General features: G+C 42.7%; 1 long non-coding RNA gene across 2 annotated transcripts in view; it reads left to right on the forward strand.

Moving 5' to 3' along the window:
• Positions 1-4,724: 4,724 nt before the first annotated feature.
• Positions 4,725-19,590, forward strand: part of LOC137346489 (uncharacterized) — a 36,379-nt gene continuing 21,513 nt past the window's right edge. Inside the window, exons 1-2 of one of the 2 annotated variants that reach the window (XR_010968719.1) lie at positions 4,725-4,889; positions 6,123-6,175. This is a non-coding gene — a long non-coding RNA (uncharacterized lncRNA). The remainder of the gene's footprint in view (positions 4,890-6,122; positions 6,176-19,590) is intronic. The other variant, XR_010968720.1, reaches the window with a different exon arrangement.

A 19,590-nucleotide genomic window follows, 5' to 3' on the forward strand; every position in this document is an offset into this window, starting at 1 on the left:
TCTGTGGAAAGAGAAGCAGAGTTAACGTTTCGGGTCAGTGACCCTTCTTCGGAACTAGCAAATATTAGAAATGTCAAAGGTTATAAGCAAGTGAGCTGGGGGTGGGGCAAGAGATAACAAAGGAGAAGGTGTAGATTGGACAAGGTCACAGAATAGCTGACCAAGAGGTCATGGAGCAAAGGCAAACAATATGTTAATGGTGTGTTGAAAGACAAAGCATTAGTACAGATAGGGTATTAACGAACTGAAGATTGAACAGCAGCAAGTGCAAACATGAAAAAAAATAGTGGGTAAGCAAACTGAACAAACTACAATGAAATGAAATAAACAAAAGAAAAAAAATTGTAAAAAATGTAAAAAAGAAAAAATAACTAAAAATAAAAGTAAAATGGGGGGCCCATCATGCTCTGAAATTATTGAACTCAATGTTCAGTCCGGCAGGCTGTAGTGTGGCTAATCGGAAAATGAGATGCTGTTCCTCGAGCTTGGAACACTGCAGCAAACCCAGGATAGAGATGTGAGCATGAGAGCAGGGGGGAGTGTTGAAATGGCAAGCAACCGGAAACTCAGGGTCCTGCTTGCGGACTGAGCGGAGGTGTTCCACAAAGCGGTCACCCAGTCTGCGTTTGGTCTCCCTAATGTAGAGGAGACAACATTGTGAGCAGCGAATACAGTATACTATATTGAAAGAGATCACAGATAGACACATGGCAACATGATATCATTGCTATAACAGAAATTTGGCTTAAGGAGGGGCAAGAATGGAAGCTCAACATCCCTAGATTTAGAGTATTCAGCCGTGATAGAAAGGGAGATAAAAAAAGGGGGGGGGGGAGTGGTGTAGCATTATCAGTCAAGGAATCATTAACGGCTTTGAGGAGGGATGATATGCTAAATGAATCATCAAACAAGGCCATTTGGGTGGAGCTCAGAAATAAAAAGCGGGCAGCCACATTACTGGGAGTGTACTATAGATCCCCAAATAGTGAGAGGTAGATAGAGGAACAAATATGTTGGCAAATTTCTGAGTGCAATAACTTTAGGGCGGTGATAGTTGGGGATTTCAACTACCCCAATATCGACTGGGATACAAACTGTGTGAAGGGCACAGAGGGGACAAAATTCTTGAACTGCATCCAAGAGAACTTTTTTAGCCAGTACGTAACAAGCCCAATGAAAGGGGTGCAATTCTAGATTTAGTCTTCAGTAATGAAACTGGGCAAGTGAATGAAGTAACAGCGGGTGACCATTTTGGAACTAGTGACCATAATACAGTTAGTTTTAATCATGGAAAAGGACAAAGATAAAACAGAAGCAAAGGTTCTAAATTGGGGGAAGGCAAATTTTACGAAAGTGAGAGGTGACCTGGTGAAGGTGGACTACAGCTACGTGAAGGAAAATCAGTGGCAAACCAGTGGGAGGCATTCAAGTGCAAGATACTAGAGGCACAGTGTAGGTATGTCTCCACAAAGATAAAGGGTGGTGCTGCCAAATCTAGAGCTCATTGGTTATCTAGAAGCTTACAGGGTAAGTTAAAGCAAAACAAGAAAGCTTATGATGATCACAAATATCTTAATACTTTAAAAAGCCGAGAGGAGTATAGAAGGTGCAGGGGTGAAGTAAAAAAGGAGATTAGGAAAGCAAAGAGAGGTCATGAAAAATTATTGACAGGCAAAATCAAGGAAAATCCAACGATTTTTTTTATCAGTACATTAAGAGTAAGAGGATAACTAAGGAAAGGGTAGGGCCTATAAGAGATGTACAGTGGTGCTGATGCGTGGATGCAGAAGATATGGGCAAGGTTCTTAAGGTGTTTTTTGTCTCTGTCTTGACAGAGCAGAGGGTGATGCAGACATTGTATTTACAGAAGAGGAGTGTGAAATATTAGAAACAATAAGCATAATGAGAGAGGAAGTGCTTGAAGGTCTGACATCCCTGAAAGTGGATAAATCGTCAGGACCAGATGTTTTGCATCCCAGGCTGTTAAAGGAAGCCAGATAGGAAATATTGGATGCGCTGAGGATCATCGTCAAATTCTCAGTAGATACAGGCGAGGTACCAGATGATTGGAGGTCTGCAAACGATGTACCATTGTTTAAAAAGGGGGCGAGAGATAGGCCAGGTAATTATCGGCCGGTCAGTCTGACCTCGTTGGTGGGTAAATTGTCAGAATCTATTCTGAGAGACAGGATAAACTGTCACTTAGAAAGGCACGGATTAATCAGGGATAGTCAGCATGGATTTCTCAAGGGAAGGTCATGTCTTACTAACTTGATAGAGTTTTTTGAGGAAATAACAAAGAGGATTGATGAGGGTAGTGCAGTGGATGTAGTTTACATGGATTTTAGTAAGGTATTTGACAAGGTCCCAGATGGCAGACTGGTCAGTAAAATGAAAGCCCATGGGATACAGGAGAAAGTGGCAGGTTGGATCCAGAATTGGCTCAGTGACAGGAAGCAAAGGGTAGTAGTCGACGGATGTTTTTGTGAATGGAAGGCGGTGGTGTTCCACAGGGCTCAGTGTTGGGTTCCTTGCTGTTTGTGGTATATATTAATTTGGACTTAAATGTGGGAGGCATGATTGGGAAATATGCTGATGACACAAAAATTGGCCGTGTAGTTAATAGTGAGGAGCAGAGTCGTGGACTCCAGAATGATATCAATGGTTTGGTTGAGTGGGCAGAAAAGTGGCAAATGGAATTCAATCCTGAGAAGTGTAAGGTGATGCATTTGGGGAGGGCAAATAAAGTGAGGGAATATACAATAAATGGGAGGATATTGAGAGAGGTAGAAGAAGTGAGAGACCTTGGAGTGCATGTCCATAGGTCCCTGAAGGTGGCAGGAAAGGTAGATAGAGTGGTGAAGAAGGCATATAGATTGCTTTCCTTTATTGGCCGAGGTATAGAGTACAAAAGCAGGGATGTAGTGCTGGAGCTGTATAGATCGCTGATTAGGTCATAGCTGAAGTATTGCATACATTTCTGGTCACCACATTACAGGAAGGACATAATTGCTCTGGAGAGACTGCAGAGGAGATTTACAAGAATGTTGCCAGGGATTGAGGGTTGCAGCTATGAGGAAAGATTGGATAGGTTGGGGTTGTTTTCCCTGGAATTGAGGAGGCTGAGGGATGACTTGATTGAGGTGTACAAAATTATGAGGGGCCTGGATAGAGTAGACAGAAAGGACCTGTTTCCCCTGGTGAGGAGGTCGGTTACCAGGGAAGACAGATTTAAGGTGATTGGTGGAAGGATTAGAGGGGATATGAGGAGAAACGTTTTCACCCAGAGGGTGGTGGGTGTCTGGAATTCACTGCCAGGATCGATGGTGGAGGCAGAGACCCTTAATTCTTTTAAAAGGTACCTGGACATGCACCTAAGGTGCTGTAACCTGCGGGGCTATGGACCAGGTGCTGGAAGGTGGGCTCATTTGGCTGGTGTGGACATGATGGGCTGAATGGCCTCCTTCTGTGGTGTATTTTGTTCTATGTTCTCAATGAGAATGCAACTGTTTAAATAGCCGGTGGAGCACTTTAAATCCATATCCGAACGATCCTTCAGGTAGCCTACTGAGCATAGAATAGCATACAGCTCTAGAGATCTGACTGCACAGTGGTACACATTGCCTGAATTAGGCCTGTGCTGAACAAATCAACTTCCTTATTCAGAATAAGGTACTGTCAACTAGGCCTCAAGGTCAATCTGGAATATTTGGAGAAGGCATGAGTGACTCACATGATGTTGTTTCTCCCCTTTTTAACATGTTACTTGTTTGAAATTGTTACAATGTCAGTAAATTTTCTTCAGATTATGAAACAATATTTTGTGAATTTTATTTTATTTGCTTTTGTGTTGTCACATGCCAAGTAACCAGCATCCACCATATACCAAAATTGTATTTTAAATAATAATGACATGTTAGCTCTGTTTTAAAGAGGTGGTTTGTCAGCAGTGTTAATGAGTGAATTAAGTACAAGTCAGTCTGAAAATGACTGGCAAGGTTCCATTTGTATAAAGAGCTATATTAGTCATATAAGGGGTGAATTCTGATTGAACGATGACTTGCTTATTGCCTTAAATGGTGATTATTTTTTCAGAAGGGCACATACAACTCAACGGGCGAGAAAGTGAAAAAAAAAAACCACGCTCTCGCTCGCAACAGTCAAACGTTAACTTTTCATTTCCATACTCTGACTTTGTCAGCTGCAGCAGTTTCTAAATTAATCAGTTTTGAACTGAAACTCTTGTCTGAGCTGTGCTGAGTTGGACTAATTCCTCAGTTTTGCAATGAGGCGATAGCAGTTTGCAGCACCGCCACATACAGAAAGAGAATGGAGAAGGCGGCCGAGATGAGGTAGTGTGGGTGGTAAAGCTCACAGCCTGGGAATGCAGCAAGCACTCAACCACAGGCTGGGGAGGGGAAGTTGCTGTTAGCACAGATAAGAAATATCTGCTGCCCCAAAGGAGCATGTAAACTTCTCCGATTGCACAGAGGCACATGTTAGCTGTATAAAACCTGTGATGAACAAGCCAACTTCCTCATTCAGTGTAAAGCACAGTCAGCTAGGCCTCAAGGTCAAATATGGGTTCTCAGTAAACTCAGTGAAAAACTCCAACCCCATTCTAAGATGCTAGACTGATACAGTGTTCCAACAAAGTCAGCTTCCTCTTTCTGTGAATAGCTTTTTTTCAATTGTTTCAGTTTTTCAGACGCTTTTATTGCAGAACTTCACCAGGCTCCAAATTAAAACCTGTTTTTAAACTGCCACTAACCGTTCATTTCTAACAATAAATAAAGAATAACGGATAACCAGGAGTGGGTTTACAGGCTGGATTCTAATCGTGGAGTTTGGATGGTTTACACACAAAATAACAGATATCTGAAAGTAAGGTACAGGCTGGAAACTAATCTAGGGGTTTGGGTGATTTTATATATAGAATGCTGGACACCTGGGAGTAAGTTAGAGGGTGGAATCTAATTAAGGGCTTTGGATGATTTATGAAAGTGTATATTTACTGACTGAGTACGCTGGTAGCACAGGCACTGTGAGCGTGGAATTGGAAAATCAGATGAAGAGGCTGTAGACTTGTATCTAGCCTGTTCCACATGCCACACAATTTCCTGCCGAGAGAAATAAGTGACACAAAGCTCTAAAAGTAATAAAAATTTATGCTCATGACAATCACTCGTGATGCCCCTTGCCTTTTTGTGTGGAATGCACTGACAAGTTTGTTTGCCGATATGGAATGGGCACTAAAGGAAAGGCATCTTCTAGCCTTTTGCTAATTGGGTCCTTTATTATTGAAGTTGAAGTTTGTCTGTTGAAACACGTTGGATTCCTTCTCCTGTATCTTACTATGGCATTAATTTCTTCTTTTGCTTGGCTTTTGTTTTTGCATTTTATTTGAATTTCTGCCCAGTTTGCTTGCCATGATGCTATTGTCAACTGCAATTTTAGTTGTGCAATCAAATATTTGGTGATGGGAATTCATCTGGGATTCATCTTGCCAGCGGAGACTGGGAGGAAGAAGAGAGCATTTCTGAGGCAGGATCAGAGGCTGCTGTGATTACCCCTGAAAAGTTCTCCTTGCGCCTGCCCTGATCCCGGGTGTCAGATCTATAGTATTTGGTGGAGCTAATGTGGCATGTCACAAGGCAGCCTGTGGCCAAGTTATGCTATTTCCTCAAGCTGGACCTTCAGACCACAACTAACACAGAGACAGCTCTGTCAATGATGATGAAGGTTGTGACAGCCTTGAATGTCTACACCACCCAAACATTTCAAGTTAACTCCAGAAATGTCAGCCAGATAAGTTCCTTTGCTGTGAATTGATCTATCAAGCAGGTGACAGTATATTGTTTGCCAGAGGGAACTGTTCCATCAATTTCCCCTTAGAGGGAGAGCAGTGGCACAAGAGGATACCGGACTTTTACCGGAATTCTTATAGTGCAAGCCATTATAGATGGCATGTGTCCATCAGTGTCCTACCAGTAATCCCATGGCATACACAAGCAAAAGGTGTTTCACTTAATTAATGTGCAGGCATCTGTGAGCATGTGTAAGCTAATGCCCAGTTACCTGGTGGTGGCCATGACATATTCATTTTACACTATTGTTTGCAGGAAGAAGCCTGGACAGATGAGTCGTCAGGAACTAAGGAAGATATGTGCCAAGGGTGAGCTAATTAACAGTCAATGTTTTAACCCATAGGTCAGTTTGCCAGTGTTTTACAAGAAAAATCAGCATTTCTCCACTGGAATTGGAGGTTGGATGATGGAACTGTAGGAAGCAGTTTTCCACTTGAGGAACACATGTTTTTGGAGGTGTTGATAATTTCTGAAAATTTGAGTTATAACTGTGTTTATTTATTGTTTAACCATGAGGAAGATATATATAACAAGCAAGCTGTTCAAGGCAGGTTTTGAAAAGTGTCCGTTTTCTTCAAAGGAATGTACTGGGGCAGACCCAGCAATTGTCTTTGTTGAGGTTTTATCTTCTTCAAGTCTAGCTGCAGATGCTCTATTAAGTTAAGGAGCTTTTTCTTTATTCTTTCATGGGATGTGGGCGTCACTGGCCAGGCCAGCATTTACTGCCCATCCCTATTGCCCTTGAGAAGGTGGTGGTGAGCTGCCTTCTTAAACTACTGCAGCCCACCTGGTGTAGGTACACCCACAGTGCTGTTAGGAAGTGAGTTCCAGGATTTTGATTCAGCGACAGTGAGGGAACAGCGATATAGTCCCAAGTCAGGATGGTGTGTGGCTTGGAGGGGAACTTGCAGGTGGTGGTGTTCCCATGCGTCTGCTGCCCTTGTCCTTCTAGGTGGTAGAGGTCGCGGGTTTGGAAGGTGCTGTTGAAGGAGCTTTGGTGAGTTGCTGCAGTGCATCTTGTATATGGTACACACTGCTGCCACTGTGTTTCGGCGTTGGTGGGAGTGAATGTTTAAGTTGGGGGATGGGGTGCCCATCAAGCGAACTTCTTTGTCCTGGATAGTGTCGAGTTTCTTGAATATTGTTGTAGCTGCACCCATTCAGGCAAGTGAAGAGTATTCCATCACACTCCTGGCTTGTGCCTTATAGCTGGTGGATGGGCTTTGAGAAGTCAAGAAATAAGTAACTCGCCTCAGAATTCCTAGTCTCTAACCTGTGCTTGTAGTCATGCTCTTCATATGGCTGGTTCAGTTCAGTTTCTGATGGTAACCCCCAGAATGTTGATAGTGGGAGATTCAGTGATGGTAATGCCACTGAAAGTAAAGGGGAGATGGTTGGATCCTCTCTTGTTGGAGATGGTCATTGCCTAGCACCCGTGTGGGGTAAATGTGTTTTCGTGCCACTTATCAGCCCAAGCCTGAATGTTGTCAAGGTCTCGCTCTAAATGAACACGGGCTGCTTCAGTATTTGAGGAGTTGTGAATGTTACTGCACATTATGCAATTATCAGCGAACATCCCTACTTCTGACATTATGATTGAAGGAAGGTCATTGATGAAGCAGCTGAAGATGGTTGGGCATAAGACACCACCCTAAGGAACTCCTGCAGCGATGTCCTGAGATGATTGGCTTCCAACAGCCACAACCATCTTCCTTGGCTCTAGGTATGACTCCAACCAGTAGAGAGTTTTCCCCCTGATTACCATTGACTTCAATTTTGCCAGGGCTGCTTGATGCCATACTCGGTCAAATGCTGTCATGATGTCAAGCGCAGTCATTTTCACCTCATCTCTTGAGTTCTGCTCTTTTGTCCATGTTTAGTCCAAGGCTGTAATGAGGTCATGAGCTGAGTGACCCTGGTGAAACCCAAACTGAGCATCAGTGAGCAAGTTATTGCTGTGTAAGTGCTACTTGATAGCACTGTCGATGACACCTTCCATCACTTCGCTGATGATTGAGAGTAGAGTGTGGGGTGGTAATTGGCTGGATTGGATTTGTCCTGCTTTTTGTGGACAGGACATACCTGGGAAATTGTTCACATTGTCAAGTAGATGCCACTGTTGTAGCTGTACTGGAACATCTTGGCTAGGGGAGCGACTAGTTCTTCAGTACTATTGCCAGAATGTTGTCAGGGTCCATAGCCTTTGCAGTGTCCAGTGCCTCAGCTGTTTCTTGATATCACATGGAGTGAAGCAAATTGGCTGAAGACTGGCATCTGTGATGCTGGGGACCTCAGGAGGAGGCCAAGTTGGATCATCCAGTTGGCACTTCTGGCTGAAGATGGTTGCAAATGCTTCAGCCTTGTCTTTTGTACTGAAATGCTGGGCACCTCATCATTGAGGATGGGGATGTTTGTGGAGCCTCCTTCTCTGGTTAGTTGTTTAGTTGTCCACCAGCATTCATGATTGGATGTGGCAGGACTGCAGAACTTTGATCTGATCCATTAGTTGTGGTTAGAATGTGGGAATTTGTTAGCACAAGGAATAGTTGAGGTGAATAGCATAGATACATTTAAGAGGACAGTAACAAAACAAAAGATTGGTCTAGAGGAGCTGAAAATGGGAATAACAGAATCATTACCAATAATTGCCATCTGAAAAAAATAGGGGCAGAGGTTCTGATCTGAAATTGGCAAAATGAGGCTCCTGTGTAAAAAGAGGTAATAATAAGCCAGGGTTTCTGCTCTTTATCACTGCATAGAGGCAGTTGACTATTGGCTAAAGCTAGGAACTTTCAGCTGTGACACCCTTCACATTGAAATAGTTTACTACCTAGACACTCACTTGTGAACAAAACCCAAGCAACTCACTATCACATCTGCCTCTTCCCTGACCTCACAGCATCCCTGAGGTAGGCATTATGCCAATTGAACTTTTTTAGATAAACAACTTTTACTTTTACTTCATACTTCAAGAGGAATAATTTTGAGTTAGTTTCATCAAAAGAAAACCTCAGATCAGAGTACTGGTGAGAAGCCACACCCAAACATTTATCTATTTTTTTCCTCTTTCTGATGCTCATCAAGCTGCTGTGCATTTCAAACCATTTCTAACATATCAACACATCATTGTTAAAAGTAGCGGACAAACATCTAATGTACTGCCGTGATCTTCCTCTATGTGTTATTTTAATAGGGTGGGTGGAGAGGGATTGACCTATTTAAACTAAATCGATTAAATATTGGCTTGCTGTTATCACCAACAGTATTTTTTGGCTTATGTTGCAGAGAATTACATTGCGTCTATAGCACAGAAACAGGCCATTTGACCTAATCGACCTGATCTATTTTGACATTTATGCTCCACATGAGCCTCGTCCCACCATTCTTCATCTAATCCTAACAGCATATCCTTATATAATCAAAACAGAAAATGCTCAGAATACTCAGCAGATCAGGCAGCATCTATGGAGAGAGAAACAGTCAATGGGCTGGATCTTTCCTACGGGCTCCAGGAACAAATGGGGGCCCTAAGGTGGCACTTGCTGGCAGCACAATCTGCACGGAGGTGGCCTCATTGAGATCCTGAGACCAATTTGTAGCTTCCCAGCTGCTGCCTAGCTAACTAAGCACAGAGCTGGGATTGAACCTGAGCTGGGCCGTGCCTGTCCTCCATCCAAGGGGTAATGGCCACAGCTGACTCTGCCTCCCCCGCATTTTCCTGCTCTGATGTGATGCGTGCTTCACCCTGTGTCATGCTCTCTAATAATGCGTGAGGACCGACCAAGGTGCAAGTATCTACGCTGGTGGAAGGTGCGCAAGAAAGATGTAGTGGTGCAGGCTCCGAAGTGTCTTCCTCTTCTGGCTCCTCAGGATCTTGTTGGTTCTGTGTGGATTCCTGCACCTCTGCAGCTCGCCCTGTGGGAGTCATAAGAGAAGATGGTGATGAGAGTTTGGGACAAAGAATAGATGCTCATGCTGCTTAAAATAATGAGATGACAGCTTGTGCCTTGATAGCTTGTTGCACAAGGAGAATTGTCATGCATTCCCTGAACCTAGCCATGTTGAGATATTTTCACCCTGTCTACTGTGGATGGCTGTTTCTCCATCCCCAGCGTCCCTGTGGCTTAACACTCTAGCCACATCAAGGGCCAGCTCCTCAAGTACATCAGTGACATGAACTGTGGCACCTTAACATCCATGCACACCCTTTCATTCTCCTTGGCATTCAACACCCGCTTGACATGAAAGCTAAAGAATGATGCAATTAGGACAATGCTTCTCTCCTTTGCCAGCTTTTCAGTCACATAAGATGTTGCAGTCTACACTCCAGTCTGCCCTCCAACATCACTAGTGTTCTGACCTATGCTTATGGGTCTTCAGGGAGGTCGAGCACACAGCCCTCCCATGGTCAGGAGAACTCTATGCACCCTCAGGATGTCCCTCTCTTTTGTACTATGGTGACTGCTGATCAGGAGGCATGCCATCTGTGTCTATCTTTGGACTCACCTTTCCAGATCTGAGCAGGTCATTGAAGCATTTCCAGCACTGCATCCAGTTCCTCCTCATCACTCTTCTGCTGCTGACCTCTTGAGCCACCGCCAGCCATGCCCTTTTGGTAAGTCTTGCAGACTTTCTGTTGCCACTGGCAGGGAACAGGATGTTTCTGTGCTCAGTCACCGCCTCCAGCAGCACCTGCAGTGAGGTGTCAGAAAAACAGGAGGTCTGGCCTGGCATGGTGAAGGAGGGCCATCCTTCTCACTTCCCTTTGCTCTGCTCCTTCTTCCATTCTTAGGACAAATGGCACCTCAGCAACGGCTGCTGCTTGTCCTTTAAATCGGCTCCACTGCTCCCTATGTCCCACCTCCCTTCCACTTCTGCTGCCACTAATTGGACAGCAATTGTGACTTCAGGCTAATTACCTACTTTCCATATTGAAATTGCAAAGCATGTGCATTGCCAATGCAGTGCCGGGTCAGGACATGGAAGTGACTGCAATGTTGGGGTTCTGGCACTGGAATGGAAATCCCACTCATGCAGTGAGCAAGTGCTATTATAATGCTGCCTGCCCTGCTGTGTATTTTCTGCATTTTCTGTTTATAGTAATCTTTTGTTGGTTTGATTCTTGTAATCGTGGGAAAGCTGTCAGTTTGACATAAATAAGTCTTCCACCATGTTGCAATAATGTAAATTCCTTGCACTGTTGAATAACACTGATAAACTGGACTGGATTTGCACAGGTCTGTAAAATATTCCTGAGAATATCACATTCACGTGAGTACTCTGAAATAGAATTGGAGAAATGGAAACTTGTATGTTTATGGGAATTTATTTTTTAAAAATTAGAATAGTAACCTGCTTTGAGCCTGACTATGACGAGCCTGACTATGACGAGACCGCTATTACTATTGATTTGGCCAATAGCTGTTTTTATTGGATGTGATCTGTGAACTGACTGTGCATGTACACTATTAACAGTCAATCTTTAACCACATTAAAAACTGTTCAGTTAGCATGCATTAGAACGTGAGGGAAGTCACACATCCTTTATCTCTGGTATGTCTGGTCTGTCTCATTACTATCTCTATCAGTGAAACAGTCCTCAAATTGCCACCACAACTAATTACCTGTTTTCTTAAAAGCATTAATAAAACACTCCTTACATGTAGCATTTTGGTGTTATGGGTATTACAGTATAATCATTTGAATCGGGGGTCTGCGACTACTAATCCATTTGGAAAGGAGTCCTTAAACCAAAGAAGTTTGAGAACCATGCTGTAACAAACGGGGGCACCAGCAATTGTGGATTGTGACCACAGAATCAACATAGTCAGCCCAATTTTGACCGACTGCCCCACTCCATGCCGAATCAGAATGGGGCATGTGGGGGTTTAAAATTGAAGCATCATTCCACACATCAGATCTATGGCCACTTTGTGCCATGCACCATTTTTACAGGCACGTTATCACTAGCATGCAAGATGCTTGCATCAATGACATGCAAAAGTTGGGGTCTGATGATGTAATTCAGACCTGATGAGATTTCAATATGCAGTTGCACGCTTGGCATCTAATGTCAGTCTCGCCAACAAATCAGGTGAATCCAGGAGCAGGCCCAAGAGAGGGCCAAGGAGGTAAGTAAATTTATTTTTAAAGCTTTTTGTTGCAGATCAGAAGGAGCAAGAGTGCCCAAGGCCCCACAAGGAGACCTTGGGCCTCCACTGCTCCTGATTGTCCCCTCCCTCCTCCAACTGTGATTGATTGCCAACAGTCTGTACCATGCTAACCTTTGCCTTGTTAGACCTCCCCAAATGCATTACCTCACACTTCTCCAGGTTGAATTCCATTTGCCACTTTTCTGCCCACCTGACCAGTTCATTGATAACTTCCTGCAGTCTACAGCTATCCTCTTCGCTATCGACCATGTGACCAATTTCTGTGTCGTCTGCAAACTTCTTGATCATGCCCCCTACATTTACGCCCAAATCGTTAATATATACCACAAAAAGCAGGGGACCTAGTACTGAGTCCTGTGGAATGCCACTGGAAACAGCCTTCCAGTTGAAAAAACACCCATCAACAATACCTTTTGTTTCCTGCCACCGAGCCAATTTTGTATCCAGCTTACTAAATTTCCGTGGATCCCGTGGGCTTTTATCCAGTCTGCCATGTGGGACCTTGTCAAAAGCCTTGCTAAAATCCATGTAGACCACATCAACTGCACTACCCTCATCAATCCTCCTTGTTACTTCTTCAAAAAATTCAATTAGTCAGACAAGATCTTCCCTTAACAAATCCATGCTGACTATCCTTGCTTAATCCATGCCCTTCTAAGTGACAGTTTATCCTGTCTCTCAGAATTGATTCCAATAATTTGCCCACTACTGAGGTTAGACTGACTGGCCTGTAATTATTCAGTCTATCCCTCTCTCCCTTCTTAAACACATGGACAAATTTAGCAGTCCTCCAATCCTCCGGAACCGCACGCAACATAATGGGATTTCGTTTTCACAAGGACTGTGAGGTGGCCACTTCTACCAATTCTGTCAAGGACAGACGCATCTGCAGCAGGTAGATTGGTGAGGACTAGGTCTAGTAGGTTTTTTCCCTCTTGTTGGTTCCCTCACCACTTGCCACAGGCCCTGTCTGGCAGCTGTGTCCTTCAGGACACGACCAACTTAGTCAATAGTGGCACAACTGAGCCACTCTTAGTGATGAACATTGACGTCCCCACACAGACTACATTTTGTGCCCTTTCCACCCTCAGTGCTTCTTCCAAGTAGTGTTCAACATGGATGAGTACTGATTCATCAGCTGAAGGGGGGAGAGGGGCAATGGTAGCTGGTAATCAGCAGGTGGTTACCTTGCCCATATTTGACTTGATGCCATGAGACTTCATGGGATCCAGAGTCAATGTTGAGGACTCCCAGAGCAACAACTCCCTCTCGACTGTATGCCACTGTGCCGCCACCTCTGGTGGGTCTGTCCTGCTGGTGGGCCAAGACATACCCAGGAATGGTGATGATGGCGTCTGGGACGTTGGATGTAGGGTATGTTTCTGTGCGTATGATTATGTCAGGCTGTTGCATGACTATTCTGTGCGACAGCTCTCCCTGTCAGCGAGCCCAGAGCTTCTTTTGATCATCCTCCAAGGCCATCTGCAGGCTCCCCTGCTGAAAGTCTGCAGCCTTCCAACAACCCAAGAGAAAAAAGGCTGTCTTGGTTACAGCCTCCCTTCCTCTTTCTCTCCACCTGCCTCTTCCTCCTCCTTCTTCTTCCCTTCCTCCCCCTCCTGCTCATCCCTCTTCTTGCCGCTTGTCCTGCTCTGCATAGTCTCTACTCTTCTCAAAGGCATGCTTGATTCTAAGAGGAAAGCCCACTAGTGCTCACATGCATGACAGCAACTGGGTTATGGTTAAGTCAACAGAAAGTACTTCAGTACTTGCCAACCACTCTCTGCAGACTTTTGAAACTTGAAAAAACTATGGAAAGCACCAAAAACATGTAGATTTGTAGCAACAACTGGAAGAAATAAACCAGCAATGAACCTGCATATAAGTTGATGATCTCTTTAAATAGGGCTGGTGGTGGTGGTGGAGGGGGGGTGGGGGGGGTGGTCCTTCACGCTGCTTAATATTGTGTTCAGTTTTGCAAGGTTAAGAGAAGGCATAGCTGGAGTGTGAAGCTCCAAAATGGCAGCACTGGTGTCAAGTCAGCACTTCTCACTGATTGACATCATGATATGCCTGCTCTGCATTCTTCTGGTGGATGTTAAGGGCACACATGCTAACCCCTTTATCAATATGGTGTCCTGCGCACTTCGCATCAGAAGTGTGCGCATTTAATCTTATTAAGAGCGTTGTTAATGAATTTCTCCAGAATTTTGTTGGAAGTGCAATAAAAAGGGTAGGTAATAAGGTTATTTCAGGATCATTATTGCATGCTAATGGGAGAGATTGATCATTATGGACAAATAGAAAGGGTGTTACAAAAGTAAGCTAGCAAAGTAATTGCACTCTACCCCATCTGGTTAGAGGCCAAATGGCCTCCTTCTGTGCCGTAAATGATTCTATGACTCAATGCAGCTCTCCCTACTGTTAAAAGAGTTTGCAATGCTTTCTGTTTGTTACAAAAAAAAATACAATGGGGACAGCCACTGGGAACTGATTCAGGAGCCTCACAGCAATGCAACAGTTTCCACGTATAGGAATCAATGGTTGCTTTTAGAACTTGCCCTCCAATAGCAGCCTATATGGAACAGGTAGGTGGCTGTCAAGTTGTTGCCAATCCTTTGACAATACAAGCCTCTGAGAAATTATCAGGAGAAGGATCCCAAAATATTCACAACTATAGTAGGATCGGCGATTCCTGGTCCCTAGGGAAGGGGGATGTTTACTAGCTCTGGAATGTGTACAGTTAGCTTGTCAGTGGTTCTCAAGGAGGTCCTCAAGACACTGTTCAGGAATCCTCCACATCTTATCCTCTTGTAGGCGTTCAACACAGTTGTCATCAGTTGCAGCTGGAGTGGTCAATCAACATCTCAGGACCCACTCTTCTGTTTTCCACATCAAATATCTTTGATGGGATCAAGGTGTACGCGTATTGAGCACTCAATATTTTTTTTAATCAATGGTCACGCATGAATGTTGAGGTGCAATGAACTGTATTGTGACTGTTCTCACAGTAGTCTCCCAGTGTTGCCCAGAAAATTTTTGTGGAGTAATTACTTTCACTTTTAGCTACTTTCATTATGCATTGTATATCCTTGGCCACATATATAATTCTGGAAGCTTATATAGCTCATTGACTTGTGTTCCTGGTGATATGCAGCCTCCCACAGGAATCCTAAGGGCACTCATAGTGCCCAAACATAGATGCTAACAAGCCCAATTTATTGCCCCACATGTTTAGACTAGTAAAAGGCAGATTAAGGCTTGATATCAGAAAGTTACTCTTCAAACAATCTAGCATGCCCATGCTATTTGAACTCCATTAGATAGCTGTGCCTCTAGTTGGTCTGCCAGCTGCACGCTCAAATCTCCTTGGTTATCTTCACTGGTCCTGTTCATCCCTTTCAAATATGTGTAATTAAAAACAAAACTTCATGCTGCACCCATGATGGTGGGGTTCACTGACAGAGTCCCTGAATATTTTTGTAAGCTATACACCTTTCATGCTCTGTCAGCTCCTTCAGAGGGAAAGGGAGAAGAATTGCTCTGGTCACTGAGTGTAGCACTATTTTAACTATATGCATGATGATTTCCTTGTTTCATATATATATTGAGATCATAGACATGTTCTAACATGGTGATTTGGCAAAGAAAGAAAATATAAAAGTAGGCAGGAAGTGTCCCAGAATTTTCCAGTTTTATTAATTTAATGAAGTTTCCTTTTGTAATCTGTTGTTCGCTGTTTTTATACCTATTAGATCCATTTTTATTCTTTTGTACCCAATGGTATTCTATTGTACCTTATCATATTCCATGGTATCTTTTTGTATCCTATTAAATTCTCCAGTATTCTCATTTTATATTGTCTCCTATTGTATTCTATGGCATCATGTTGTAATCGATTGTATCCTATTGTATTCTATGGAATCCTTTTCTATCAAATAGTATTGTACCGAGTTGCACTCTATTCTACTGTGCATTGTTTTATTCTGTGGTATCCTATTGTAGTCATGCCAGTACAAGTTATTAAAGATTAACATTCAGCGAGGGTTATCCAAATGGACTGAGACAGTTTTATTTAATTAATAATAGATTCAATCTCTGTAATCATCCAATCTATCCACAATTCAATACTCTAGTACACATGCTATCATAGTTACAGCTTGGTGCAACTGTACACATGCCAACATAGCCATGTGTGGTATGATAGATTGTGCCATCACTGAACAGAATAATTCACAGATAATGAGCGGTAAACATAATTGGAGGACTGTATTCAAAAGGTGTTCATTTCAGCTTTAGCCTCTTAATGGTGTTTAATTAGCCTACATTAAGTGTGAGAATTGTAGCATAGATATTAGTTTACAGTGTGGTAGTGGTTATACTGAGTAACACACTATACTGTCAAAATGCAATTGTAGGGAAAGAGTTCTAAAATATAGACTATAAAAATAAGCCTTAATGAATTTTGTGGTCAAGTGGAGTGGAGTGGATGTTTGATTGTATTCTGAATAAAAAGCTTTCCCTTAAAATTATATATTTCTATTTATGTCAATAGTAAATTTAGCTAAGATGCAGAACTCAGAGATATTGTACTATTAGGGTTGACAGTTTCCTTCCAGTTTTTTATGCTTATTCAGTATTTGTCCAATCCTCAATTCATAACCAATTATTGTGAAGATCAAATATTTATAAATAATAAGTAAGGTCTGTTTCCTATATTACAATAGTGACAATACATCAAAGGTACTTAATTGTAAAGCACTTTGTGATGTCCTCAGGTTGTGAATGGCACTATAAGTGCACATTTTTTCTTATGGAGTGAATGGATTATACAGATATCCATTCAAGTGGCACAGTAATCATACCCTTACCAACCTGGAAAGAGAGTTTTGGGAGCAAGTGATGAATAGTTTTGCAATCAGACCTGCACTAACACTGCAAGTGTGTAATGGGAGTGAAGGGTGAAGTATCATATACAATGACCTGTCCTAACACTGATAGTGTGTTCTAGGAGTAAAATGGATCATAATCATACATGTACAATTTGTCAAAATGTAAACTGGGAGTGAAGGGTGAAGCAGCCTATAGTCAGACCAACACTAATTGTGTGTACTGGGAGTGATGTGTCCTATAATCAGACTTCTGCTAACACTGATAGTGTGTACTAGCAGTGAATAAATCTGCTATAAGGACCGTGATAACACTGATAGTGATTTCTGAGAGTTAAGGGTGATGTCTCCTGTAATCACACCCACATTAACACTGATATGTATATTGAGATTCACTGCTGTAATCATTGTAAGGAGGCCCAGTTATAGAGTACTATATTCTTTTTTATTCAAACCTACCATGTGATCAATAAGATAAAAACTGATCTGATTTAAAATCTCTCCAGTTTAAATTGTGTGATCCATAATGATAAACTAGATTACCTATATCAGCAACATGTTGCTGGTAGGGGCAGCACAGTGGCGCAGTGGTTAGCACCGCAGCCTCACAGCTCCAGCGACCTGGGTTCAATTCTGGGTACTGCCTGTGTGGAGTTTGCAAGTTCTCCCTGTGTCTGCGTGGGTTTTCTCCGGGTGCTCTGGTTTCCTCCCACAAGCCAAAAGACTTGTAGGTTGGTAGGTAAATTGGCCATTATAAATTTCCACTAGTATAGGTAGGTGGTAGGGAAATATAGGGACAGGTGGGGATGTGGTAGGAATATGGGATTAATGTAGGATTAGTATAAATGAGTGGTTGATGGTCGGCACAGACTCGGTGGGCCAAAGGGCCTGTTTCAGTGCTGTATCTCTAAAACAAAACAAAAACAAAACTAATGTTTACACAGCTTTTATTGATGTCAGGATTTTTGGTATGATCATGGATTTGTAGTGATTTCCATTTTTATTACATATGTAGAATTGGAGCAAAATTGGATAAAATCTCACCCAGTTTCTGAGGTTAGTTTCAATGTCAGATAATTTTGGACTGTGAAGGGGAACAATATTAGTCTCATGTGCCAGTAAGTCATGTTAGGGCCAGACATCCATAGTACTGCAAGGCAGGTATGTCAATGCCAGATAGAAAAGTCAATGCCATACATCCATGCTACTGCCAACCACCTATGTAAGTGAGTCCCACCAAGGTTAGTGCCAGACAGGTGTTGTGGTGCCAGACATCTATGCTAATGCTGGACAGGCTTATTAATATAATACAACAGTGCTAGAGCCAGACAATGATGCAACCAAAACATGGAGTGGGATCTAAAGCTTTTATGTGAGAAAAAGTGAACTCAATTGTTATCTCCCAAAAGATATGTTGGAATTTGCAGATGTCAGGACATTGGTGATTGATTATGTTTCATGAACACTAATTTCAAAATGTTGCAACTGGGGATTTCATTGGTACAACAAGAGGACCTAGATATAAGATAGAACATTTCAGAACTTGACTTGTCAGGTCTTGAATTGCAGGACTGTGTTGTCACGGGATGGGTTGCAACTGCAAACTGTTCCTAGGGGCGGTGGGCAAGTGTAGGAGCCAGGTGGAAATCCACAGGGATTTCCAAGATAAAGGCTGAGATAGAATAGAGAAAACCTAAATGAAGTCCTAAATAGCTAAAGGAGCTATGTGCCATAATTTGCTGGTGATAATGGGAATGGCATGCATTGAGAATAAGCTAAGGCTGAGACTGTGATTTCTTCTAAGTTGAAAAGAACTCACTGTCTAAGCTCAAACATTAGCTAGTGGAGGCCAGGCAGCTACCATAGTAATGATATTCCAGTAAGGGTCAGTGCCTTTAGGAAGGGAAGAGAAAAATAAATACAGGCAAAAACCTGGTACAATATTGTAAATAGTTGATATCATACCATCTATCGTATGTTTTCCAGAGACCCCATCCAACACAAACACTGACGCTGTAACACGATGAAAATGAGCTCGTTGCTCAATAGCTAAGCCTTGGATGAATGGCAGGCTTCATGGTTTCAAGTTATCTTTACTGTTAAGAAAAAAAAATTCTTGAACATGTTAGGCCTGTGTGGAAACAGCAATGAACTTTAATTGCGTCAGATCAGATCGGGAGATGGTTAGATACGGAGGTTGTTCAAAATGTTTTGCTTGTATAGTAATCATTTTCAGGGGATTGAACCAACCCCTGCCAACCACCTTCTTCCCCTCACAGTGAGATAGAAAGGCTGAGACTGTGAGGGAAAATCTGCCACTAATCCACACAGCCTCGGACCAACATCCAAAGTAGCAACCAAATCACTTAGTTGTAGTGACCAAGATAAATTGGTATTTAACACTAATAGATAGCAGGGTGTAATGTCCATGCCTATCAGTCTTATTCTTTGCACAATTCCAGATTGACAGCCCTTTGCCATTTATGTCTCTTAGCTCAATTAATATTTCATTTCATTCTAAGTATTTTGTACTCTTTATACTGGAAGTAGAGTCTTGGACTGGCCAAACTTAGTGACTCATTAATATGAACAAGTGGATATTGGATTGGATCCAACTCTGCTCAAGATAAGCCAGCTAATGGTAATTAAATGGAACGATTTCTG

This window comes from Heterodontus francisci, chromosome 30 (genome assembly GCF_036365525.1).
Source record: "Heterodontus francisci isolate sHetFra1 chromosome 30, sHetFra1.hap1, whole genome shotgun sequence".
Classification (NCBI taxonomy): Eukaryota; Metazoa; Chordata; class Chondrichthyes; order Heterodontiformes; family Heterodontidae; genus Heterodontus; species Heterodontus francisci.